Source organism: Ambystoma mexicanum, chromosome 13 (genome assembly GCF_040938575.1).
Source record: "Ambystoma mexicanum isolate Mex_15411 chromosome 13, UKY_AmexF1_1, whole genome shotgun sequence".
Lineage (NCBI taxonomy): Eukaryota > Metazoa > Chordata > Amphibia > Caudata > Ambystomatidae > Ambystoma > Ambystoma mexicanum.
Window position 1 is genome coordinate 399,697,764 of NC_090938.1, and position 27,244 is coordinate 399,725,007.

The 27,244-nt window shown below is 47.0% G+C and overlaps 1 protein-coding gene across 1 annotated transcript in view; it reads right to left on the bottom strand.

Annotated features, from left to right (window-relative positions):
- NEDD8 (NEDD8 ubiquitin like modifier) overlaps positions 1-27,244 on the bottom strand; it is a 104,845-nt gene that overhangs the window by 32,744 nt on the left and 44,857 nt on the right. The window lies entirely within an intron of this gene.

Consider the following 27,244-nt stretch of genomic DNA (forward strand, 5'->3'; position numbering starts at 1 on the left):
AATGAATGCCGAACAATGTAATCCCCTATTGGGAAGTAACCCAGACAGACCTTTCAAGCAATATATGCTATTTTTTTTTTTTTTAAAAAAGAATAGATTTATTGGTTTCCACATAAAAATAAAAATTAGCAAGCTCTACTTTAGCATTACAAATTTAAATTAACCATTTACATTCATCTTTTTCCTAATCAACCTTCTCAACTTAAAAAAAGAAATCGCACATTAAGTCAAATCAAACAATCAATCGTCTTCATAATTCCAAAAACAAACATAAACCAATTATTTACAATTAGCAGGGGGATTTTCAAGGGGACAGCTAAATAGTTTACTTCAGTCCAATGCAAGAATCGATTTTTTTGGATTTCCAACAGAATTGCTTCAATGAGTTTTAACACCTTTAGTTACAAGGTAGTTCTTTCTCCCGCAATTATCCATTCCCACCACTTTTGATCAAGTTTGGTGTGAGCCATTCGTTGGATCTTCGTCAAATACAAAGTTCGTAAAGCCACCAAGTTCGGGCAGGCTGTTACCCAGTGGCGTAGCGTTTCAATGAATCCCTCATTTCCACAAAAATGGCAGGCTGCTTCTTCTCGCATTATCATTTCCCCCTCCAGAGCCATTTCTTTTGTATGCAGAATGTTTAATCTTACTCGGAGTAACAAGTCTCGATAGAAAGGCGAAGGACATTTCTTCAAGAATGTGGGCAAGTTTTTGCCCACATACCCTTTTTTCTTTTGATGGTCTATGCCAATCACAGTTTCTTGCTTCCACCGTTTCTATCCAGTCTTGTTCAATATCTTTTATTTTCATAGGATTAGCTACAAGCTCATCTTCACTTAACTGGCGCTCGTGCAATATGATGGAAATTTTCACACAACAAGTTTGAAATGTCTTATGTTAATCGGTTTCATCTGTAAGGAATCCAAACGGTGAATGTTTCAATTAACTTGGTTTTTCGGTAAAGAGGATTTCCACAATACCATGCTCTCAAGTTTGAGTTCTTCACGAATAACTGCCATTTTAAGGGCGTTGGGGAAATGTAGGCATTTATGCCAAAAAAGCCCTTTTAAGGACTGTGATGCTGGAAATGCATCAGAGGGACAGGGCCTCTGAATCCTTGTCCTTTACTGCTTTTTATCGTGTGTTCTGTCATGTTTTCTGCCCAGGAGTCCATGTGGGACTCCTGGCAGTGCAGCTCTCTCTTTTGGTTTGGTGAACAGACCCATGGGATACCCTTATGGCACCCATGGGTAGGGGTACAACCCTGTGCCCCTAGTGTATGTTTTTGGGCACCTGTGGGTGCCCCACAGAGCAGGGTATGGGCTGGTGGCAGCTCCATGCTGAATTTGACAGGTGCTCTGGGTGTCCTCCATTTTGGGATACCCAGGCCCTGCCATTGGGATCAGTTGATTCCTGATAGGAAACAAGATGGCCCCTGTGGCCTCTTGCTCTCTATTGCCTGTTACCTTGTTTCCCAAAGTCCTGGGAAGCCCTGACTCTGTCCCTTCCCCCTAACTGGCTGTTGGGTGGAAGTTCCATATATGGTGTTGTTGTGAAGGCCCAGCTAGACTGACTGGAGCCTTCCCAGTGACTATGTTGTGGGTACCTCCTGTGGGTGGGACCTGGGTGAACGGAGTGTGACCAATATACACTCCTTGTTGTGGTTGTCTGGTTTCTGGCATGAGAGACTGAGACAGCCCTGCCCGAAACTGGCCTGAATGCAGTGTGTAGTGTTGAATGGCTGGGTACTTGTCCCAATCCACATTCCTTGTTGTGAGTGTCTGAAAGGGAGGAGTGTGGCCTGAATGCACTGTGTGCCTGATTGGCTGACTGACTGCATGAATGCCCTTCTGTATGATTGGCTGCTGAGTGTGTGCCAGCAGTGTGGATGAGAGACAATAGTATATCTGGGGACCTCTCACCACTGTTCAGGGGGTTCAGGGAACGTTCAGAAGCGTTCTGGAGCTGAGTCTCCACTCTAAGAGTAACTGGAACTGCTGATCCTCGACGTCCAGCTGGAAGAAGACTTGCTGTTGCATTTGCTTCGACCGATCCGAAGGCTGCCGAAATCGTCGAAGACTGACCCGAGAGAGGACCTGGTAAGGCGCCCTCTTCCCGTGCTCCGAGGGACCATCCAGCACCGCTCCATCTTCGCCGAAGCGCCCTGGAAGACAGACCCTCGAAAGGCTGCCGACCCGAGACGGGACTGCCGAGGAGATCGAAGTGAAGCACCCAGACATCGCCGCCGTCGACCAGGGTTCGCAGGTTTGTGTAACCGCTGGAGGCCCGTCGAAGTTGTGTTGCCCAGCCGTGGGAACCACTTGACGCCGTGCCGCCGACGACCGGAGCCGTCCGCTCTTTTGCCTAAGAACATTCGAATCGAAGGACTCTCGTCCGCACCGTCGACCGCTTTATCCTGCCGGAGAAAGTCGAGGACGACCAACGCGCCGAGGAGAAACCTGCCGGTGGGTTTCCCGCCACCCGAAGACCACAAAGACTCGAACGACTCGACGCCCTTGCTGGGCCTCCGTCTCCACAATCTTTGCGGTCCAGAACTATTGTCACCGAGGTGCCCCGCACGCCTCTGCCTTGCAGGACGCCGACGCCCCGACGCCGACGAGCACCGCTCGGATGAAGCTGCCGCCTCATCGACGCCGTTCTACCCTGTTTGTCGACGGACTTTCGACGCCCCGTGTCTCCCGCTTGAAAGGGAAGGCATTCAAGAAGGGCCGTCGATTCCCCGTCGCCGAACACCGTGTTCCTCAACGCTTCTCGACGCCTCTCGACGATCCGTGACTCCCGTTCGAAAGGGGGTCGCTCAAGAAGGATCTGTCGACGCCTCTTCGAAGAACTCGACTCCACCAGGTACATTGGGGGGGGGGGGGGGTAAAAACATTATAGGAGGGAATAAGACTTGCAGAACAATATATGGACTGGGCTTGTGCTATATCTTTATTTTACAGGTTGCCCAGGTGGGGGGGGGGGGGATCTCCACACAGAACTGTGTCTAGTGGTAGGGGCCAGTATTCTGCCTATTGTTCAACCATCTTATTTTCTCTCCTCTCTCTATTGCTGGTTTCACTCTATTGATCTGTGTGACATTGTTACAGTATTGTTGATGCACTTGAGATCTAATACAAAGGGTGGTACCACTTTAGAATTGTATATATTTGCCATTGTTGATTTTCCTAAGTACAAAGTGAGTTATTATGATAAGTGTACATAACCTTGAATATTGATTATATAAAGACTGTTCTAACCAATACAGTGTGTGGACATTCCTTTGTGGGGGCTTGGGGACTACACTGTACTTAAGAACCAGCCTGCATCACCTCCTGAGAAGCTAGGCCTTGATTGCTCGTCCATTGCTACCGTACTAGAGAATCTTGGCTGGGGTCCTCTGTGCCTCTCTTCTACCATATAGAGAGCAGAAGTACAGACACCCCCCCACCGGTCTTCTTCACAAGGACGGCCATATTTCCCCATGGTAGACATATCATACCTTCCGCTCCATAGGTTAGTATAGCTGTGACCTTTTGTCGATAAAGGTCAAAAGTGGTATCAGAGCATCTTCCATATTTTTGGTGGATGCATTCTCCTTGAGCAGCTAATCTCTTTAGCCGGAGCAGTTGATAATGTGCATCATTACCATTTGTTTTAATCAATACTCCCAAGTCATTGAATTGACTACTTATAATTTGATGTTATTGATCCACCAATTCTGGTTCCCAAGATTCGACAAGCGTGCAGGACCCAACTGTAGGACCTTTGATTTATCAGCATTGATTTTCATTTTGTTGGTCACTAGATATTGATAAAAACATTTTAGTCTTCATTGTAGGCCTACCGGAGTAAGGTCTATGAACACAATGTCGTCAGCGTAGAGGATCCATGGGGGGTGGTTTACCATTTATTGTCGGTGGAAAAGCACAAATCTTATTTTGGGAAATTCTCAAATCAGCGATGTAGAGGCTAAAGAGGAAGGCAGCCAGTGCGCAACCAGTGTTGCGAGAGAAGCTCTGCGTTTTTCTGCTTAGCGTATCTGCCAGACAGTTGCATTTCCCTGGAACGTGTTGTGACAGGAGCCAATTGTACCACTGGAGACACCATTTCCAGATTTTCTGTGTTAGCCTGGACAGACTTTGTGAAGGTGTCCCGCCTTGCTTGGTGATAAAACATGGCGGTTGTGCAGTCTGTGAGGACTAGTATTGTATTGACCAACAAGTGGTTTTGGAAAGCGTGCAATGCTTTGAACGCCGCCAACAGCTCTAGGATGTTGAAATTTTTTGACAGTATCGATGTCCACATGCCGTGCACTGTCTTGTGGAGAGAATGATCTCCCAACCCCAAAAGTGATGTGTCCGTTAGAGAGGAGTCTACTGCCGAGGGGAGCAAAGGTTTCCCTTTCAACAGATTCTCCTTTGTCCACCACTGAAGTGCTTTCACCACAGTGTGCAAAACCACCAATAGATTGTCTCACTGTCCATTTGCTCGAGACCATTATTTGACCAGCTACTCCTGTATCGGATGCATACGCAACCTTGTGTGTGGCACTAGAAAGATGCAAGAAGCCATCCTTCCTAGAAGATGCATAACCCTCCGGACAGTTATCTGGCGACCGGCTGTCTAACAAGGAACTTGAAGCAGGTTTTGGACTCTCTGGTTGGGAGGGGAAGACTAGGGTGTCTTTTGTTTGACTCACTCCACCCAGGAATTGTTTGACCTGGCTGGGAACTAGACTGGTTTTTTTCTCGTTGATTTAACTGGAACAGTATGTGGATTGTGTCTGGAGTGTGCAGCCGACACATTTGGGGTGTGTCCCCTGTTAAGATCCAGTCATTGAGATAAGGGTACACAGGGATGGAGTGCCTGCGTAAATGGAATGCCAGTACCTTGGTAAACACCTGTGGGGCTGAAGCAATGCCACAGGGCAGTACTTTGAAACTTGGATATTTACGGGGCGATGGCAACATTGAAATATGCAAGTATGCATCTTTCATGTCCAATGTTGTCATGTAGTCTCCTTTCTGTAGCAGAGGAATTACTTATTTAAAGTGGTCATCCTGAACTTTTGAGGCTGGACATATTTGCAGGACTAACAGGGCGTTATCTTTCTTTGGAAAGATGAAGTACACAGAATAAATACCCTCATTTACCTCTACTACAGGGACGAGTTCCAATGCCCCATTTTCAAGTAATGACACTTCTGCCTCGAGCATGAGCTGATGTTCCTCTGGACCTGGGCGGATGATCGGACAGTATTTCCAGAAACTCTATGCAATAGCCCTCTGCTATCAATGACAGCACCTACTTTGTCGGTAGCGATTACCTCCCATGCGTAGGTGAATAGTGAACTGCAACCCCTTAGTGGGATGGGAAGAGAATAAATGTAGGAGTCATAGTTTTGTGGGGGTGGCTGAGCCTCTAGTGGCTTGGCCTCTGCCTTGACCTGGTCCCCTCCTGAATTTTCTCTCAAAGGAGGATTGAAAGGATTAATGTTGCCCCCGGCCTGAATACTATGGCGTAGATGTGGCGCTTGGTGAAAAAAAACGACTGCGATGACCTAGAATACCCTTGACCATGAAAGGCAAGACTGGTCAAATGTCCCCTGTTGCATGAAGGGTTTGCTGGACAATTGTCCTGGGGACTTAAGGGTTTCATGCTCCTCCTTTGCTGTCTACTGCATTGTCAACAGCCTTCCTACTTCACTCTCAATAGGCATGTTGATTAGGATAGCCTGTGTTTCTGACTTAAGCCCTCAATTCTTTAGCCAAAAATGACGCTCAATGTATTCTTCCCCCAGTGTCAGCTGCATCAACTGAGTTTTAATAATTGTATTTGCTGTTTGTATGCTCTCTGAAATCGGCTTCAGTATCTGAGACCATAAGGGCTCTGGTACTCCAGCCACCTGTTCCTCTACCATGTCCCATTGGGCTGCGTTATAACTCGCCATAAGGGTGGTGTCATTAGCAATTATTGTCTGGAACAGAGCTAAAGTAGCTACCTTCTTCCCAAGTCTTTTTGATCTCCATCAGGAAGGAGGAGCCTCCGATGTGGCTTAACGAGTGCCCGCCCTCTAATGGAGTCAGGTTCAAAGGGACCTCTGATGTATAGGGGGAGCTGGTTTAAAGTGTTTTCCTATGCACAGATTCACTGGGTTGGTAAGAGGGAGTAGACTGGGACGACAGGATGCACTTCTTCACAGACGGCAATAAAGGTATATATTGGCCCACAGATTTCTTTTCATTTAGTCCACAAAAAATCAGTGTCTTCCTGTGATTTGTGAGTATCCATTTTAAAATAGTCTGTAGCCTGCTTTAATAAGCTGTTAAAGAAGCGGATTGTCAATTGGTGAGTTAGCCACTAGCTCATTGGGAAAATCTGGTGACTGAAGTATTCATCTGTCCCAGGGTTAAGCACTGATCCACTATCTGCGTTTTAGCTGTACTGTGACTTGGAGGGGAGGGGCAACAATGTGTTAAGAAAGTTTGTGTCGTGTCTCCACCCCCATGCCTGTGTCAGTGTACTCCTGTCGCCATGGGATGTCGCCAACTGTAGCAACACTTGTTCTTCAAAGCAGGGGGCGAGTACACAAGAGTCTTCCGGCACCCTGAATAGTGTCCTCAGCATCACAACTGGTGCCGATGCTATCTCAGACTCCACCACACCGGCGGGGTGGTATGAAGAAGCCTCCTTGCATTTCATAGGCTGCTGTTTCGACCGCTGACCCTCGAGGGTCTTGGGGCGAAAAGAGCTTGCAAGCTTTACACCGCATTTCTTGATGGTCTCTAGGTAGACAATAGGTTTCCACAGAAACTCACGGTTACAGGATGGGCAGAATTTAAAATTGAGTTCTCTATTGTAATGTCGAAATACAGCGACACAGGGAGTAAAGTAGCGAAAGATAAATGGAGACATTTTCTAAAATGGGAGTCCACCATGCTCTCCCTAGTGTGTAGGCCGAAATCTGATGAAGGTACATCAAAGAAAGGCCGTCGAGAAGTCAGTCCGTCCAGACGGCTATCACATCGAGAACCACCAGGTATGCTGAGCAGCAGTAGTAATAATCAAATACATATAAAAGAACTCCATGTAATGCAATCGACTCTGAAGGTGGAGAAAAAAAAAAAATACACTATTTGAGGACCTCGACGAGTGAAGGACCATGGGTACAGAGCACGTTCACACTAATATTACATACAATTTCAAAGTTATGCAATACACACCAATCACTAGATGTCGGCCTAAGCAAAGCATAGGATTGTAAGCAGATCCACATGCCTCAATCTAAGCAGGTACAAGCATCAGAGATAGGAATACGGCGAGTAAAGTATGCATTCTGAGGCCTGTGGATCTGCTTAGATCACATGCTATGCACAGATTAGCAAGCAGTACCTGGAGAAGGAGGTGGGTTGCGAGAAGGTACAGCGACAAATAGATATTTTAATACTGCTTGTCCCCCCACTTGAATCTGCTCTAGAGTGTGTCTAGGTAGTAATGCTGAGAAAAGGTATGAATGGAGCTCCAAGTAGTAGCCTTGCGAATTGCATCTAAAGGAACATTTGCAATAAATGCTAAAGTAACCCCTGCGCCGCGTGTAGAGTGGGCTCTTGGTGTAAAGGATAAATACTTCTTTGACAGCGAGTAGCAAAGCAGGATGCACTTCACTATCCAAATTACTTCCCAAACTGGTAACATTCTTTCGATGGGATGTTCCTCTGACGTATTCTACATCTATGACATGCAACGTCCACAGCTTTGCACTTTTTTTCAGCAGAGGGCGACTTGCATCGAGCCGATGTCCATCGAGGGTCGACGTCACGGATGTTATATATAGGATGCATGGCGCCCGTTGCCTCAGTTTAGTTTTTTTCCCCCAGAAACTGTGGCACCAGTCTCGTGCCATTATAACTGCCTACAGCCTTGCGGAAACGGAAGCTGCAATCACAAAGGACATTATCCAGAGCGGCAAGCTGGGAGGGCGATGTGGAATATGCCGGAGTAACATCCCATCGAAAGAACATTACCAGTTTGGTAAGTAACTTGTTCTTCAAAGGGATTGTGTACTCCGACGTATTCCACATCTATGACAGACTCCCAAACCTATCAGACTATGGAGGAGGGAAAGAATTTAGAATGTGAATTTAGATTACCCAATCAAATGGCCCAATAGAGGACCGCCTTACCAAAGGCCAAATCTTGCCCATGGATGGAATGGACAGAAGCCCATTTGGCTGCTTCACAAACATTCCGAATAGGAACACCCCTTGGTAGAGCAGTGGAGGCAGCCACACCCCTAGTGGAGTGAGCCCGTAAGCCTACCGAAGGGTCCTTTCCCGCCAGACAGTAGCACTCAGTTGGTTATGCTGGACACTGCTTGGGTCAGGCTGTTTCCAAACAGACCTTGTCCAGATGGATTATCCTATCACTAAGAGCTGATCGTCCACTCTGACCCGGGACATCCGTTTAAGATAAAAGATCAAAGCTTTCCTAGGATCTAACCTATGGAGCCTCTCCTCTTCCTTACGAGGATGCACAGGAGGATAAAAACGTTGGAAGAATCACCTGGCTCAAATGAAATTCAGCCACAACCGTAGGAAGATGAGGTTGCACCCGCTGGACAACCCTGTCCTTATGGAAAACAGTAAAGGCTGGCTTGCAGTTCACTCACTGTGCGTGCCAAAGTAACCGCAACTAAAAACAATCTCAGCGGACAAGAGTGTAAGGGCTCAAACGGAGCACCCATTAGAAACTTCAAAACCAAATTCAAATCCCAACCCGGCACCTGGAATGGGAACAGTGGAAACACAGACAGTTCTTTCAGAAACTGAAATTAAAAGGAATCTTAACCTTTTAACTGCCATGGGTTTCCCCCCAGTGCCAAGGCCTTTTTTGGTGATTTCAGTATTTCACCTGCAAAGCCTTCTAACATTTTCTCATTCATTAACCCCTTAAGTGCCAAGGACGAGCTATCTCGTCCTTGGCACTGGGGAGGTAATCCCAAGGACGAGATACCTTGCCCTTGGCATTTAGAGGGTTAAAGTAAGAACACTCTTCAGACGAGTGCTTAAATATGGACAGCAGCACCAGGTAACCCTTAATGGTACCCACTTGAAGGCCTTTGTGGGCTAAGGAAAGCAGAAAAAACACAACACCATAGGAATGGAACACTGGAAAGGATCCACATTCTGACCCCTGCACCAGTCGCAGAACTTCCGCCAATGGCACATGGATTTTGTTGCGGGCCGTCTGTCCGAAAGCAACACCTCCATCACGTCATCCGGGAGGTCCCAATCCTTGTATCTCAACCTTTCAGATACCAAGCATGATGGTTGAGAGACCCGATCTCTGGATGGAGAACCTGACCGCCCCCGCACCCTCCACCTGTGAGAGCAGATCGTCTCGGTAGGGAAGACAGCATGAAGGGCAGATGGACATGTCGAGAAGGTCTGGATACCACGCTCTCCTGGCCCAATGAGGATCCTCCGGGAACCGAACCGAAAGTGGGAAAGACCACTCCACCACAAACGCATCCCCTAAGGCTCCTCTTGGAGGAAATCCCCTTGAGCAGAATCTCTTGCACTTCCGGTTGACACCGGTGGCGAAGAGATCCACTTGTGGGGTTCCCCAAAGGGCAAAGATCTCCAAAAGGACGTCCTGAGTCAACTCCCACTCGTGAGAGACCGTGCTCCGCCTGCTCAGAGCGTCCGCTGCCGCGTTTGTCTCAGCCAGATGAGCTGCCAAGATCGAGATTTCCTGTTGGATGGCCCAGAACCAGAGCTGCATCGCTGAGTGACCCTGCCCCCTTTTTTGTTGAGCTAATGCATGGCCACTGCATTGTCAGTCATAATCAGGACAGTCTTCCCCCACACAGACGCAAGACAAGCCTTCAGGGCCAGCCTGATGGCTCTCAGCTCTAACAGATTGATGTGGAATCTGGACTCCGGAGAACAGCGGCCGCTGGCTGTCAACTCGTTGGCACGTGCGCCCCATCCTGCGAGGGATGCATCCGTCACGATTGTCGCCTCCGGCCATGGTTGCCAAAACGGTGTCCCCTTCATCAGATTTCCTTCGTCGGCCCATCATAGACGATCCTGGCCGACCGTGAGCGGAATCTGAACGGGACCCGACATCTTGCCCACTGCAGGGATCTCATCCGCAGTCTGGCCTCTGGCACCAGAAAAATGTAGGACGCCATGAGGCCGAGCAACCTTAAGAATTCAAAAGCCGGGAGACTCTGGGCACGTTGAAACTTGTCCACCATCTGCAGAATGTGATGAGCCCTCACCTGGGGAGGCGAACACTGCCCCAGGGACGTGTCGAGCACTGCTCAGATGTATTGGAGCAGCTGGGAAGGTGTCAAATGGAACTTCTTTAAATTTAGGGAGAAGCCCAGCTTGTGAAGGGAATGGCAGGTGATGGATAGATGATCCAGGGCTTGCTTGGGAGAACGTGCCCTGATCAGCCAATCGTCCAGGAAGGGGTAGACGAGAATCTCCCCCCTCGCCCCCCCCTGCATCTCCTGAGGTACGCTGCCACAACCACCATCAGCTTGGTGAAGACCCTTGGGGCGGAAGTCAATCAGAATGGCAGGACCCAAAACTGAAAGTGCGAGTTGCCAGCCGCAAACCTCAGGTACTTCCTGTGCTTGGGATGAATTGGCACATTAAAGCAAGCATCCTTGAGGTCCAGAGACACCAACCAATCCTGAAGTTGAAAGGCCTGGAGGACTTGAGAAAGAGTGGCCATCTTGAACTTGTCCTTCCTGAGAAGCTTGTTCAACCACCGCAAGTCCATGATGGGTCTCAATCCCCAGTCTTTCTTTGGGATCAAAAAAATAAGGTAAATACCATCCCTTGTTCCTCTCCGCTACAGGCACCTTTCTCCAGCAGGGATAGGATTTCCTGCGCAAGGAGCGGATCCAGACGCTTCAAAGAGAGCTTCCCCGGTGGACTGTCGTGAGGCCACTGAAGGAAGGTAAGGCAGTAGTCGTGGGCTATGATATCCAGAACCCACACATCTGAAGTGAAGGCACGCCATTCTCCAAGATACTGCGCAAGTCTGCCCCCAACCGGTGAACCATGGGACATGGCCTCATGACTGAGCTGGAGCAGCTGCGGCAGTGCCTGAGGGCAAAGATGCAACTGCCCGAGTAGTTGTATCCAGAGTACCGTGTCCACCACAAGTACCCTTACGTTGGCTCCTTTGACTGGCAGCTCCTCTTAATCTACCAAAAGAGTAGTAGAAATGAAAGGAACCTCCCCTCCATTGCTGTCCCCTAGGACGAAAAGGCGAAGGTTGACAGACTGCAGCGCTCAAAGACTTCACTGCAGCATTGGAGGTCTGCAATCTCAAGGCTCTCGTCAGCCTTGCTGCCAAATATATGAACACCATCAAAGGGCATGTAAAGAAGACGGGCTTGCACATCAGGAGCAACCCCCCCCCCCCCACCCAACTTCCACAACCACGCAAACCTGCGTAGGATGGTGCTCACAGCCATGGACCGGCTGACAGTCTGCCGTGCCCAAAGGGATTTACACACAGCATCCTTGTCGTCGCGCACGACGGCTAGGAAGCGATCCCTTTCCTCCCCCTCAGGAATATGCTCAGCCGCTAAGGAAGCACAGTCCCACAGAGTGTGTGTAAATCTTGACAAGGCACATGTGGAGTCCACAGCTTTCAGTGCCATGCTCCCAGAAGAAAAGACCTTCCAAGCCCATCCGTCGAAGCACTTGTCGTCCCTATCCGGAGGGATGGTAGGGTACACATGCTGCCTCGAGGTGGCCGTAGCCGCCTGAACACCAAACTCTCTGGAGTGGGGTGCGTAGACAAATAGCTGGGGTCGCTAACAGATGGGCAGTATTTTTTCGATAAATTCTTATCGACCCTTGGAAGCAATTCCGGGGCCTGTCATGCCGTTGACACCGTTTTTTGCAACATAAGATGAAAGGGCAATACCGGGTCAGTGGAGGGGGCCGGGGGGAGGGGTGGGGGGTATGTTATGGTTTGAGTGGGAACCATGGTCCAAGATGTCAGTAAGGTCACCCTGAATAAAATCCTCAGGAGGACTGGACCACCCCAGGTATTCGGCAACACTAGACATGAGCCGGCTGTAGGAAGTGTATGCATGAGCCCCCGGCTCAGGCCTTCCAAACGCAATTTCTGGAGAAGTGTCCAGGCCACTGGCATCATGGAGGGTCGGCCTCCCAGACAGAGGAAACCTTCCTAGGCATAACCACCTCCTCAGGAAACTCCTCAGACACCTGTTGCCCAAAAAGCGCCGAAGACCTCACGCTGAGGGCCTCGAGAACAATAGACGGCGAAACAGTTGAGGGCTTCGATGCCAGAATCCGCACTGTAGGTGTCGACGCCGAGACCTTTGGCGTCGCTACATGCGTAGGCCGATAGGACGATGATTCTGACTGGCCCGGCGCCGAACGAGTCTATGCCGGGGGTCGATACCTCCACAGGCTGAAATGGTCTCACTGGGGACGAGGACTGAGACCTGGACGCACATCTCTTGTCCGCACGGACCTTGAGGGCTCCCGCTGCGAGCCCGAAGGCGTGCGAGCCACGGATCGAGAGCGTTCTCTGCGACTGGAAAATCACCATCATTAGCTCTTTAAAAGCCACCCACTCCTCCGGAGTGGAGGACTTTGTGGGACAGGCTACCTTATGCATAGCGCCACCCTCCGAAGAGGACGGGCAAGGCGACGTGTGCCGGCACTTCCGAGAATGCCGCGAGGACAAATGGTGGGAACCACTCCGGGACCGAGAACCTCGATCCAGCTCCTGACGCAGAGTCGCCCCTCGAATCGTCGGTGGAAACCCTAGACTTCAATCCGGACTTAGAGGGCTTACCTACACAGAGCTTCCCCTTCCATTCATGCAAGGCCTTGGCTGTTTAGCGACTGGCATTTGGAGCAGTCAGTGTTGAGACTCACCCAAGACACCATAAACAAATACGGTGTGGGTCGGTCAACAACAGTCTTGAACCCGGACCTTGGAGTCAGAGGGGGGAGGGGGTCGAAGAAACAGACATCATAAAGATTGATGAATCCATGAGAAGCGCTGAGTTTCACGTAGCTATACACGTTCGCTGTCGGAAAAAACCTAACTGAGGCAATGGGTGCCGCGCGTCCTATATATAACATCCGGTGACGTCGACCCTCGAGGGACATCGGCTCAACGCCATCGACGCAAGACGCCCTCTGCTGAAAAGTTTCCAAAGTGCACAGCTGTGGACATTACATGTCAGATGTGGAATACTTCGGAGTAAACAATCCCTTCGAAATCACGTTTTTAGAAACATGATCCATGCCAATTGCAATGGAAACAAAGAGTTGATCGGTTTTCCTTAGCAGCTTAGTTTTGTTTATGTAGTACAAGACTGCCCTCCTTACATCTAGGGTATGGGGGCTTTTTCCTGCTGAATTTTAAAGGATGTTGGAAACAGGTTGGAAGTGCAATAGAATATGGAACTTTGATATGACTTTTGGAAAACATTTAGGCTGGGTTCTAAGGACCACCTTGTCTTTGTGAATGATAATGAATGGTCTTGGACTGAAAGTGCTCGCAGTTCAACAACTTGTCTTATAGTAGTGATACACGACTAGCAGTCTTGTAAGTTAAATGCTTCAGACTGGTTTTGTGCATAGGTTCAAAGGATGGACCTATGAGTTTTGCGAGTACAACATTGTGGTCCCAACCAGGTGCTGGATTAGAAATGGGAGGACACAGTATTTTCACTTCTTCCATGAATGCTTTGATAACTGGTACCATGATATTGTTTTGAGATGTAGTGTAAGCAGAGCTGCCAAGTGTACGTTGATGGAATTAAAGATGAAACCCGAGTCAAGTAGGTAAAGCATATAGTGAAGTGCGATGGAGATCAATCATTTGGATTTATGTTGCATGAACGGCACCAAATGACAAATCTTTTCCACTTGTTAGAATAACAGTGTTGTGATTCTTTAAAGGACGTCCATACACCTTTGTGTAATATTTAAATGTCCAAACTCTACAACTTCAGGAGCCAAGCTGCCAAGTCCAAGGGTATGGATGGAATATCGTCCCATTGTGTTAGGCCAGCATGTTGGATGGGCACGTAAGCTTGATGGGTTTGCACATTGCTAGTTTGTAGTTTGTGTTGAAACCATGTTGTTGAGTCCACATTGAGCTATCCGAATTAGCGACTTGTTCTTGGTGCATCCTGTGCACGATTTTGTTCAGGAATGGTGTTGGTGGAAAAGCGTAAGCAAACTTCCCTGACCAACTCATCCTCAGGGTGTTCCCTTTAGATCCTGCTTGGCAAAACATGGATGCAAAGTCTGGCCATTGCACGTTTTGCTTTGTTGCAAACAAGTCTAGAGGTGGGTGCCCCGATTGGGTGAAGATAGTTTAAAAAAGTCCTTGCAAGTTTGACACTCATGTACTGCGGGTAGCTGTAGACTAATGATCAGTGCATCCGCTAGTGAATTGTGTTCCTCTGGAGCATGTTGTAACACTAGGTAAATGTATCGTTTGACATACCACTTCCAGATCTTTTGGGCTAACCTGGATAGACTTGCGTCTCATGCCCGGTTTGTTCAGATAGAAAAATTGCAGTGGTACTGTCTGTGAGGACTAGAACCGTTTGTCCTGCTTGCAGGGCTTTGTGGACTGCTAGCAATTCTAATAGGTTTGTTTTTTTGCTGTTTGTGTCCACAAACTGTGTGCAGTATGATGAAGTCAATGAGCTCCCCATCCTGAGAGGGTGACGTTGGTTGCGAGAGTGGCTTGCACTGGTGGGTTGCAAAACATGCGTTTTCCCCTTTTAACATGTTGCTGGTCCACCAGTGTAGAGAGCTTGTACTAAGGTTAGTCAAACAACCATTAGATCGTCCCACTGACCGCTTGCCTGAGACCATTGTTTCGCTAGCCACTTTTGCATCGGGCGCATGCGCAGCCACATGTGTGGGTCAAGATGAATGCATGAAGTCATCCTCCCAAGCAGGCGCATTGACCATAGAGCGTAGGTAACCTTGGCCACGAAAGGAGCATCAGGAATTGAACATTACCCATTGAATAAACAGCCCGTTGGTGATTTGGCCAAATCATTTTAACGTCTCATGTCCCTCTTTAGCACATCACCGAATTTCTTGCCAAATAGCACATGAGTTATATTGGCAGGTTCACTAGGGTAGCATGGGTCTCTAATTTGAAACCTGACTGACGCAGCCATGGGTCATTTTATCAGCGCGCCTTTGGCTATAATGTGTCTAGCATTATCTGCTGCATCTTTACGATGCAGCTGACAACTTTTTTTTACCCTCGGGATGGTTTTTATAAGTAGTGAATTTAATGGCTCGGGAACAGTATCAATCTGTTGTTGTACTGGGCCCTGGATATGGCAGTTATAACTGGCTAATAGTGTGGTATTATTGTCAATATGGGTTTGATATGCAGCAGAAGTTGCTACCTTCCTGCCGTATGCATATAGTGTCTTGCTCTTTTGTCTGGGGGTGCCTCCGTGGAAGCATGCAGGGTGCCTGCTCCTTTTCCTGCGGTAGTTACCAATAAGAGTCTGGTTTCAGTTGGGGCAGGTTTGAAATTCTTTTCAATGCAAGGATGAACTGCTTTGTTAAAGTGGGAGTAACCAGAGACAGTTGGATGCGTCTCTGCACAGACTGGAGTAAGGGAATAAACTGTTAGACATTTTGTCCCCTAAAATATCTACGAAGTCTATATCTTGAAAAGCCTCTTGGCTATCACTTCTGAAGTGCTGAGCAGCAGTTCGTTATCAATTGGGGAGTAAGCAATAGGCTGGTCCTGGTCTGCTGGTCATGGCAGGATATAAATATCTGGATCATCATAGAACTGATCTTGGTTATATTGGTTCAAGAGATCTGATCACCTTGATGAGAAAGGTCAATAATGTACAGGTCATCTGGGAGCAGGGGACCGCAAGTTTTTTTTAATGATATCTACCAGTGAAGATTGATCGAAATGTCATGCCAATAGCTGCTTTGGCCAATTCCATCTACTTGAAGAATCGCATTGCTCAAGAGGTCTACTCCAGACCTTCATTAATACAGCAAGCATAGATGGAGCTTTTTGAGTGCGTTTACCAAAAGACGTCCATAGTCTCTGTGGTCACCTGATCTTAACATCTCAAACAGATTGCGAGGCTGCATTACAAGAAAGGGCCTCATGGAACTTGTTCCTAAATATTTCTGGCTTTACTAATGTTAACCAATCAGGCATAGACATACAAGACAACCTTATTCTGTGCAAGCAATACTAGCCCTATCGAACAATCGTCCTGCAAGATCCCCTCCTTTAAAAAAACCTACAGTGCCCATAGATACAAATCTGAAGTGAAGTAATCCAGTTTAACATCTCGTTTGAGGTCTCACGCTGTATATATAGACTCATCATTGACCATTATTAATCTGATCGACCCAGGTTCTTATCCGACCAACCCAGTCTATTCATGCCCGCATGAATCAACACAGAGCCAACTTTATCATACCGCCTCAGTCTTCCTAGATTCAAATTCAGCCTGTTAGGATGGCATGATCGCTGAATTCGGTAAAGCGAACATCCATATTGTTTACGCCCTGCAGACATTTTTCTGCATACAAATATAACCACTCCTCCAGGGGCAAGATGTGAGAATATCACCTAAAGAAGACCCATCCAGAATGTTTAACTCCAGATCAAAAATTCACCCCACATATAAACAGATGTGCCCATAGAGCACCTTGAACTTCTCTTACACAGATTGAACACTTATCCTTAACAAGCATTAAAATCTCCTCCAAACAGTATTTGGTCACTGACCATGGGTGGATCTAATGCACATGGTAACACAATGTTGAAGGCTCTCCGTGCATCCCCTCCTCCCCCCGGAAGAGTCGTAGATCTTGAACACCAGAATATTATGAAATTGGACAGCATTGTTATTTCTACCAATACATTCGACTTATCTGGGAGGAGTAAAACTTAATTGTTTTATATTACGGTTGCAAGACCCCCAAAGGACTGCCCGGATTCCTCCTTTTAGCTTTTTTATGAAAACTAGTAGTTGCTAGAACTGTCATCTGAAGGAGATGGTTGCTTGATACTCTGCACTAGCCCAGAGATCCTGAAAATGTCTGATTCAGCTTCTATTGAGATGGCAGACCCATCTTCCAGAAGGTCTAGACAGGTGGTGGCGGGGTGAAGAGAAATCTCCCAAACCTCGAGAGAGACGCCCAGCCTTCAAAGAGTTAAGGAAGACTGCCTGATCCCCTGTAGAGCTGAGGGACAGTCTACAGAAGGTTACTTGAAATAAATTATGGATGGTGTTTTATCCATTGGCAAGATTAAGTAGACTGTCAGAGATGAAGAATGATCAAGCTATGGTAAAAAAATAAAATATATTTATTAAAAAATAATAAGAACACTAACGTCTCTGGCCAACTTCATGCTCTGAAGAAAAGGTTGCTCAACTGACTCTGCGCCTGCAAGCTGCTCAGAAAAAGATCTCAGAACAGGAAAATTACTCTAGGCATTCAAACCTGAGAATAACCGGCTTTCCTGAAGGTGCTGAAAATGGATGCGCTGTTGAAATTTTACAGAAAACTTTACCCAAATTGCTGAGGCTGTAATTTGGAGAAACCTGCACTGGGGCAACCACCTAGGGCCTTTCTCGTGAAATTACTCAGATTCCCATTAAGGAACTAATGCTTAAAAAAAGCAAGGGAGCTGGGTGATCTGAAATGGAGGTACCATAAGAGAATGTTTTTTTAATGGACTACAGTAGTGACATTGCAGCTCAGAGGAAGCTTTTCTTGGACTCGGGTTGGCGCGGGAGAGACACCTTGTCCATTACAGGATTTATCCAGCAATCTCCCAAGTCATAGTGGATGGGATAACCCACAACTTTACTGATCATCATAAGGCGATGAGCTTTTTAAAACACTCCTTACGCGGGGCGAAAAAGGAAACCCTCCCCTTACAAAATCAAGAAATTGACACCTGCATGTTGAGACCTGAAATTATATTCATTGTGAAAGTTTCATATTGACATTTTTTTTATTTTCTTAGGTCTTTCACATGTTAATTTGTTGCATCATTTCCCCCCCCCCCCCCCAAGAGCTATTACTGTTTTTATTTATTTATTTGTTACACGCCCAGACCCTCAGGTGTCACGGCGTGGTTAAAAGAAAGTTTAGCAATTAGTAAAATTCAAACATTACATTCGTTCCATTACATGATATAAATTACAGAATATTCACAACATTATACAATAGCCTAAGTATTCACAGCAGTATAAGATGGACGGGGTCCTATCTTTGGGTGCTAATATTGGTTGAATAACCAGGTTTTTAACTGTTTCTTAAAGATTGTGAAGGAAGATGCTTTTTTGATGTGGATGGGTAGGGTGTTCCAGTGTTTAGGGGCTAAAGTGGTGAAGCTGCTGCCCCCTGCTCTTGTGTTTTTGAATCGGGGGGGGTGGGGGGGCGGAGTCCAGGAGGAGTTTGTCATTGGATCTAAGTAGCCTCATGTCGGATTTGGGATGCAGAGTGTTATTGAGGTAGATAGGTCCTATTTTGGTAAGGCATTTGTGGGTGATGCATAATGTTTTGAAGATAATTCGGGCTTTGATGGGGAGCCAGTGGGCATTTTTCCTAATCTTGGATATGTGGTCTGATTTTTTTTATGCCTAGAGCGGCCCTCGGGACTTTATTTTGCAAAAGTTGCATTTTGGCTAGGTTGGTGTTAGAGGTGCCCAGTAGTAATACATTACAGTAATCCAATTTCGATAGGACCAGTGCTCTGGCTAGGGTGCAGCAATTTGCTGGGGTCAGAAATTGTCGGCTGAGCGCAATTAATTTAGAGGTGTAGGCCGTGGAGGAAAGTACATTGATCTGTTTAGTCATGGTCAGGCTGGCATCAATGTACACGCCAAGTGTTTTTACTTGCTTTGACACTGGAATATTGGTACCGTCGATATTGATGATTGAATATTCTGGCTGAAGGGTTGCTATTTTGGCTGGAGATCCTACGATGAGGACTTCTGTCTTCTCATCGTTAAGACATAGGCTGTTTAATGCCATCCAGTTTTGTATGATGACGTAGATTTTATTGATCGTTAGTGTGTCCTGGTCATAGTTGCCTGTCAGTGGTATAAGGATCTGGGTGTCATCCGCAAAATTTGTGTATATGACACCCATTTCGTCAAGTGCTGAGAACAGGAGCTTGGTATATGCATTGTACAGCGTGGGAGAAAGGCAAGAGCCTTGGGTTACTCCTATGGGGACTGGGATGGGGTTGGCAGTTTCTTTGCCTATGGACACTCTGGAGGTGCGGTCGGTTCAGAAGGATTTCACCCAAGCAGTGGCTGCCCTGGAGAAGTTAAACATGCGGGCAAGTGAGTTGCAGAGTTTGTCGTGGTCCACCAGGTCGAACGTGGCCGAGAGGTCCAACAGCAGAAGAAGAATGCAAAGTTTCCCTGAATCTCTGATGGCATCCATCTGGATTTTGAGGTCCAAGAGAGCTGTTTCAGTGCTGTGGTTAGGCCTGAAACCTGATTGTCTGGTGCCGAGGAGCTGATTGGATTCTAAATGGGTTTGAATTTGGTTGCAGGCTAGTTTGTCGATTTTGAGTAAAAATGGGACCGTGGTTATGGGGCGATAATTAGTTGGAATGGTGGGGTCTAGATTTGTTTTTTTTTTTTTAGAAGCGGGGTAACTCAGACTTCTTTAATGCAGGTCGGAACTGTATTGGAGTTGAATGAGGCATTGACAAATTTAGTGATGAGGGGTCAGGGTGTGTGCACAGGCTTTGACTAATTTGGCCGGGACAGTGTCTCCTTTGCAGTTGGATGCTTTTAGTTTGGAGATTGTGTCGAGTACGAGGTCGTGGGTGACTGGTGTGAATTGAAAGGGGGGGTTGGAGTTGTCACTGGAAAGGGTGCAGGGATTAGGGGAGGGGGAGTTTTTGGTTGCTAGGAGTAGTTTTTTGGAATTGATTTTATTTTGCAGCATAGTGATTTTTGAGGCAAGAGTGTCTTGTATGGTGGTACACCATTCTTTACTTGTGTTTGTGGGTGTGTCGGTTGGAAGTGGATTTTCAAGTTCTAAGGATAGAGAAGAGCTCTTTGGAGTCTGATGCTGCATTGCTAATGTGAGCATTGTAGGCGTTTGCTTTGTGGGTGATGATAGCTGATTTGTAGAGGGTATTTGCGTCTTTGAATGCTTTGGCTGCGTCCGGGGAGGGATGTTTATTATGGACGTGCTCGAGAGAGCGTTTTTTTCCTTCTAAGGGCGATTAGTTCCTCGTTGAACCAGAAGTTGGATTTTTTATTGAGGCGTCTTAGTTTGGAGGTGACAGGTGCTATGGTGTCAATCGCTGTGGAGAGGCATTTGTGGCAGTACTCAGCGATGGTAGTTGTCATTGCTGAGGATTGAGTGTGTATCTAGCAAGTTGTTCAAGGTGGGGTCGAAGTTCTCAGCTGTGAGCTTTTTCGGGTTTCTACTTTCAAGGGTGTCCATAGTTATATTCTTGGGTGTGCAGGGGTCGTCACTAGTGATAGTAAATTCTATGCAGTAGTGGTCTGTCCAACTAAGTGGGGTAATCGGGCCTAGAGTGATGTTGGTGTTGAGGGAGAGGATCCAATCAAGGGTTCTGCCCTTGGTTTGAGTGGGGACATTGATGTGTTGACAGAAATTCATGTCATTTAATGCCAGGAGAAGGGCGGTGGCTTTGGTATCTTGGTTGTCATTAAAACCGAGATTCAAGTCACCAATGATGATAGATTTCGTTTTGGGTTTAAGGAAGGGCGCCAGTATTAGTGGGATGTCTGTTTCTGGGTGGCTGTTTGTGCTAGGGGATCTATAGATGACCACTATGTTAATTGTGGGGTTTTCATTCAAGGTGAGTTTGGCGAGCAGTAGCTCGTACCCTGCGATTATTTCAATGGAACTTGATCTAAGTTTGATGGTATTTTTAGTAATGATTGCAACACCGCCTCCTGGAGTGGTGGTTCTATCAGATCTGAGAATGGTGTAATCTGGTGGGATGGCCAGTGCTAACAGAGGACCTGAGGCTTGGTGTAGCCAGGTTTCTGTGATTACTAACAGGTCTAGGTCGAGTTCGATGATTAGGTCATGATTTTCAATGGCGTGGGCTCCAAGGGAGCGGGCGTTGATGAGTGCATTTTTTAGACTAGAGAGGGGGGGGGGGGGGTTGGGATCCTTAGTGAGAGTATTTTTAGTTGGTGGGCAACACGGTGGAGTAGTTTTAGTTACTGTAAGCTGAGTGTGTTTATTATTTGTTGTGTGGGCCGAAGGTTTGGGTGATCTGGGTGGCTGGGACCTGGTAATGGTGTTGTGGTGTGGTAACCTTGTGCGTGCTCTTAATCGGGGTGTTCTCTTATATCCTAGGATAGAGTATGTTTTACCATTGATTGAAGGGTTGGGGAGTACATGTGGATCATTGATGATGACCGGGGTGGGATGGTGTTCCTTACTGGTTATGTAGGGGTCCTTGGGACGGAGTGAGAATGGAGGAAGATGGGAAAGGAGGTATGGTGGGGAGGAAGGGCGTAGGACAGGGGATGGGATGGTGTCTTGGGCAAGCTAGTTTGGTGAGCCCATTACTGAGGGCGAGGAAGTGGTTGCCAGTGCATGGGGTGTCCACTGGGACAAGGCATAAGGGGAACATGATGCACAATATCCAGTTTATCATAGCTAAGGATGTGGGGTGGTGTAAGATGAGGCTAGGCTCACTTTGTCTACACCAATAAGGCTAGATACCGTAGTCAATAGTAAAGTGCTAGTAGGCTGGTAGCAATAATCCTAGGAGGGGTGCAGTTTAGGCTAGATAACTATCATACATGCAGAAGCATTAGGCTAACAACAATAATCCTAAGTGAGACACGAGCTAGGCTAAATATCATTAAGGCACATGGGACAACATTGGGCTAAATGCGGTAATCCTAGGTAAGACACAAGCTAGGCTAAATACCATTGATGCACGTGGGACAGCGTTAGGCTGAGAGCTGGGCTGTAAGCTACAGTATTAGAATACAGTGTAAACACAGGATCAGAGTGCCAATTGGGCAAGAGCGGCACAGGAGAGCACTGGCTGTAAGTACAATGCTGCAGTGATCTGATCAGGGCAGTCAGCGATATAGTCTCTGGTGATGCACAGGCAGTGCAATGGGGCACAATGAGGGATTAGCTCTAATAGGAAGTACGGTGCTGGCCGGGTGTCAGCAGATTATACAGATGAAGCGTAAACAATAGTCATTGATCTGCAAGCACAGGTGGCATGGTTAGCAACCAGATGGGGCTCTCACCTTTTGCAGACTAGTAGTAACTGGGCCAGCGGTGGGATGTGGTGGTGGAGCTAGATGACTTAGTCCTTGGAGTCGGAATAGGCGGCTGGCGGCATCCACCGGCGAACAAGGGCAAACAAGGCCTTTTCCTCTGGCCTTCGCCTCCTGGCCGGCGTTTCCGCCTGTCGACGGTTGTTTCCCACTTAGATGGCCTTCGGTTGCCTAGCAATCAGGCCACGAGGCTGGAGCCTCGTTTTCATCCCGCGCTGCGCCCGCCATTGCAAGGTCAGGCGGAAGAATGGGACAAGGTCAGGCAGGGATTTCAAGCAGGCAAGATGAGCGGTACGCTTACTGCTCAAAGGGTGCACAGGGGCTTCGACTGCAGGGTGAACAGGGGCTTGTAGATCTCACCCTGGATGATGGTAATCCCGTGCTGGTGGATGTGGGATCTCGTGATGGGCTGCTCACAACAGCAGCTCCTGGGTGAGTGGTCGGTGCGGGCAGGGGCTCCTGCCCTCTCCCTCGGATGATCGTGGCTGCACTGGGGCGGCAAGGGCAAACAAGGCCTTTTCCTCTGGCCTTCGCCTCCTGGCTGGCGTTTCCGTTGCAAAAATAGTTGTATATCCATAGCCTCGAGCCTCTGATGACTCACTATACGGCCTTTCCTTTAATAAGTTGCTTCCGCATTGCGATTCCTGAAGTCTTGTGGTGGCTACAGCATTATGGGGTCGCTTGCCGGTGGAGTGTGGCAGCTGTAATGCAGTCAGCTGTGAGACTGGATGGTGTGCGATCCCGGGAGAATTACATGGTCCACGTTGATATTCGGCAAGCCGACGCATTTCAGGATGGGATACTGTCCCGACGGTGCTGCGAGATGTGGAACTAGGGAAGGGAGCGCTTACCATTGAGTGCTCTGAACAGGAAAATGGGGATTACCCCGGCGAGTGTTCGTGACTTGGGTGCACACAATGCACTTTCCACAGATCTGTGCCACGTGCGCCATATATGCTTGGACATGCTTGTTGTATTGCCAGCCAGGACATCGACGTCGCTTTCACGGGTCGAGGTACTGAACGCCCGCTTACGATGCCTGAATTTAAAAGATGCAGATATGGAACTTCCACCTGGATACTGACACGGGCAAACTGCCATACTAATGAGGGTGTTGCATCATCAACCCATGTGCTGCATTGGGGATAAACCGATCTGATGCACGAGTACAAAATGGTGACTTGCACTCTGCTACTTTAGTGTATACATTAATGCCAGCTCCGCTCCAAGACTTATGCTTGCACGTCAACAGTGCATTGCATGAAGCAGTCCATTCTCTATGCACATACTTCTATACAAATACATGCTGGCAGGGGGGGATGTGGGGGGGGGGGAATTGGGGAGGAGGGGGGGGGCGGGGAATCATGAGCCATGAGGATGGTTTAATGATCTCAGTGGATTAACTAACATGGCACAAGAAACTCACTCCTTTTTATAACTGAGCCGTCTTTCACTGTAACACTTGACATGACAGAGTAATGTTCACAACGTATATTGTGTGGCGGGTGATGTTTTGAAGGCATTGTTGTGGGGATTTTTCAGGAGCGCAGAGTTCATATGAAGGTCTGTTCTTTAGCCACAGGGCAAGTATAGGAATCGTGTGTAATATGATTGTCCAGAATTCTGTTGATGCACACCCTCAGGAGGTGCTTGAAGCAAACGCGAGAACACATTTTCCCAGCTCTCTACAAGTTACACTGGGAGGTAATTGTCGATGGTGTCATTTACTGCTCGTTTGTAAAGTTAATTTCTTTTCAAGAAATGTGCACATCCTCGCCCCGCACGAACCTGCCACTTCACAGTGGCTGCTGGAACATGTTTTTAAAGCTCGAGTTACTGGGTTGTCTGTTCCTCCATCCAATGACCGACTAGCCACCCCCCCCCCCAACCCCCAACATCATATTAAACATACGATACTGGAATGGTGTGAGCTAAAATATAGGCATGTTAAGGTTCTGTAATCTTGTACGGCTGCAAAGACAGGTACGGCTGGTGACAGTTTTAGCGGATTGTGCGTGATTTCTACAGGCACAGAATGCTTACGCGCAGTGTTCCGATAGCTGCACATTTTTGGCGGGAAAAGATGGTCTGTGTCACGCGCGACAGAGTCCAGTGCAGGGATCCTGAGCAAATTGGGGACTCCTACACGATGCATGAGCACACTATGCAGTTTCAATTCGGTCAGGGGAAAGACAGGTCTAGGTTGAATATTGGTATGACGCGCCGGCAGAACCTTGCTCAACATGAAATTAACATGTTGAGCTGTGATAGTGTGGCTTGTTTAAATGTTGCAGAAATGTAAATGCATGTGTTGCTGTTCTATCAATTTAAACGTGCATAATTCCTGGCAGGCTAGAGCTTGCTTTGGCCCTATAATGTTGCCGCCCCTTGTGAGATTAAGAGGTAGCATTCCTGCATAGTTTAAACAGTACTACCCCAGGATGAAATATAGTAACGTCATTAGAGGTTGAAACAGAGTAGTGATTGCTAACCTCTCTGTTTTTTTCCTTTATGTGCCCCTGGGGACTTAGTATGAAAGTGTTTTCACTTTTTTTGTCAAGCATTTGGTCACTTTTGGCCCAAGCGTTTACTTATAACTGTAGAACATGCAACATGCCCCAACTGTCAACTGTTTTCTAGGTTAGATAATACTTGTCAACCTTAATTGTCATCTGTAAGAAGTGGCGATAGTATTGGGGTGAAAGTAGTGAGGGAGAGGCGATAGTTGACGTGGATAATCTTATGGAATGGTTTATAGAAGTCGCAGGACTGAGAGGTGCATGTTAAAACCTTGTAGTAAAGAGCGAAGTTGCTAACCTGGTTTCCTGAATAAATAATTGATTTCGCATAGATAGGTTTTAGTTAGTGAGGTTTTAGCTGGAATTCCTTGGACATAAGGAGGCTTGAGTGGGGCGAAGGGGTTATTTCTACTGCGTTACTAAACGATGTTGAAGGCTTTAGTCCTGTTGATTATCTAGTCTTTAAGACTGTATGGTTGAGAATTTAAGCGTAGTAAGTTGGAATGTAAAGGGAGTAAATAGTCCAATAAAGAGAAGGAAAGTTCTCATTGTCTTGCTTCAGGAGACTCACCTTAAACTGGGCAAAATGTAGTTTATTTTGTGAAAGTGTATTCCATCGCTAGTAACGCGAGAGGTGTCAATCTCGTTTAAGGGAAACTTTAAAACTTTCTATAGATAGGGTAGACATTGACTCTGATGGTAGATTTGTAGCACTAAAATGAATAGTGGAAATGCTTGGTTTAATAATCATTCATATCAATGCGCCAAATGTTGCGCAAACAGATTTCTTTGGTAGAATGGATGATGTCTTGATGAACAAGGGCGATGGCGTGATTCTGGTAGGTGGCTATTTTAACACCATCTTGGATAAAGCGTTAGACAAGTTGAACTGCCAAGATCTTATGCAGAAGAGAAAGCTAGAAAAAGCCTACTGCAATTCATGCTAACTTGGGATCTGCAGGATATATGGCGTGACCTGAACCCAGACAGGAGACAGTATAGTTTGTTATATTCTGCATAATACTTCCTCAAAGATTCATTATTTCTTAGTGAGTAGAGATTAGTGTTGTGAATGGGAGAGGTTGTGATCTCCGATTATGCACGTGTTTTGCTGAAGCTGGGTAAGTCGCTGGGGTCTGACAAAGACTTGGTTAAACAAACAAGCTGTTTTTTTTGGAGGGATAATGTGGGCTTGTGAGCAGCTTTTGTATAGTTTGTGACGCACTGAAGGCGCACCTACATGGCAAGATTAGTTATGCCTCGTACAAAAAAAAAAAAAAAAAAAACGGTTCAGGCAGAGCACATACAAGCAGAGTCTACTTATAAAGCGGAGTCTACTTATAAAGCGTAAAATAGAAGATCACGATACTGCTCCCTCGGATGTGTCTGTCCGCTATGTTGCGAACCAAGCTTGCACTGGATGGTATAATTCATGCAAAGGCTTTGAAGGATATATAAATAAGCTTTTTTGAATGACCGATATATATTACACTAGCAAGGATTTTGGGAGGGGGGGGGAAATAAAGCTGGTGCTCTGCTAGCTAGTAGGTTAAGAGTATGTGGCAGACAGGTATTCTCCATATCGGAGGATAACAGGCCTCCCTTAAGGAGAAATGAAGATATTTGTGAGGCGCTAAGAAATTCTATGTGTCCTTATATTGTGATCAGTGGCGTACAAGAGTTGATGAAATGTCAAGATTTTTAGATCAGACTCAAATTCCAAAGCTAAGCAACGAAGATAGGCTCTCCTTAGATAAGGAAATCGCAGTGCAGATTACAGACGCTATAAATCTTTTGGCCCCTGGAAAATGTCCAGGACCTGACGGTTTCCTAATTGAATTTTATGTAATGTTTTGCTCCCCACTTGTACCCTTTTTAGTAGATCTTTTAAGGAGATCACCACTTCTGAACAAGTGGCTGACTCCATGCTAGCTGTAGTAATATCAGCGATCCCCAAACCGACAGGCTTCATCATGGGTAGGAACAGTTATGACAACTTAAGGGAACTTTCGGAAAATTATATATTTGAAGAGTGACTCCACAGCCCTATGCTGCTGTCAGCATTGACGTAGAGAAAGCATTTGATAGTTAGTTGGGCTTATTTGTGGCAAGTGCTAATTAAAGTGAACCGTGTCCCTCGTTTTCTGAAACTAGTTGCTGCCCTTTATAAAGACACGGAAGCTATGGTTACAGTAAATGGGTGCTTATCGGACAGTTTTCAAATCAGTCGGGTAACTAGACAGGGGTGCCCTTTGTCCCAGCATTTTTTCCCCCTCTTTATGAGGCCACTGGCAATTTCAATCAGGGAGAATGTAAATATAAAGGGTATCCACGTAGGTATGAGCATGTCTAAAGGTTCTTTATG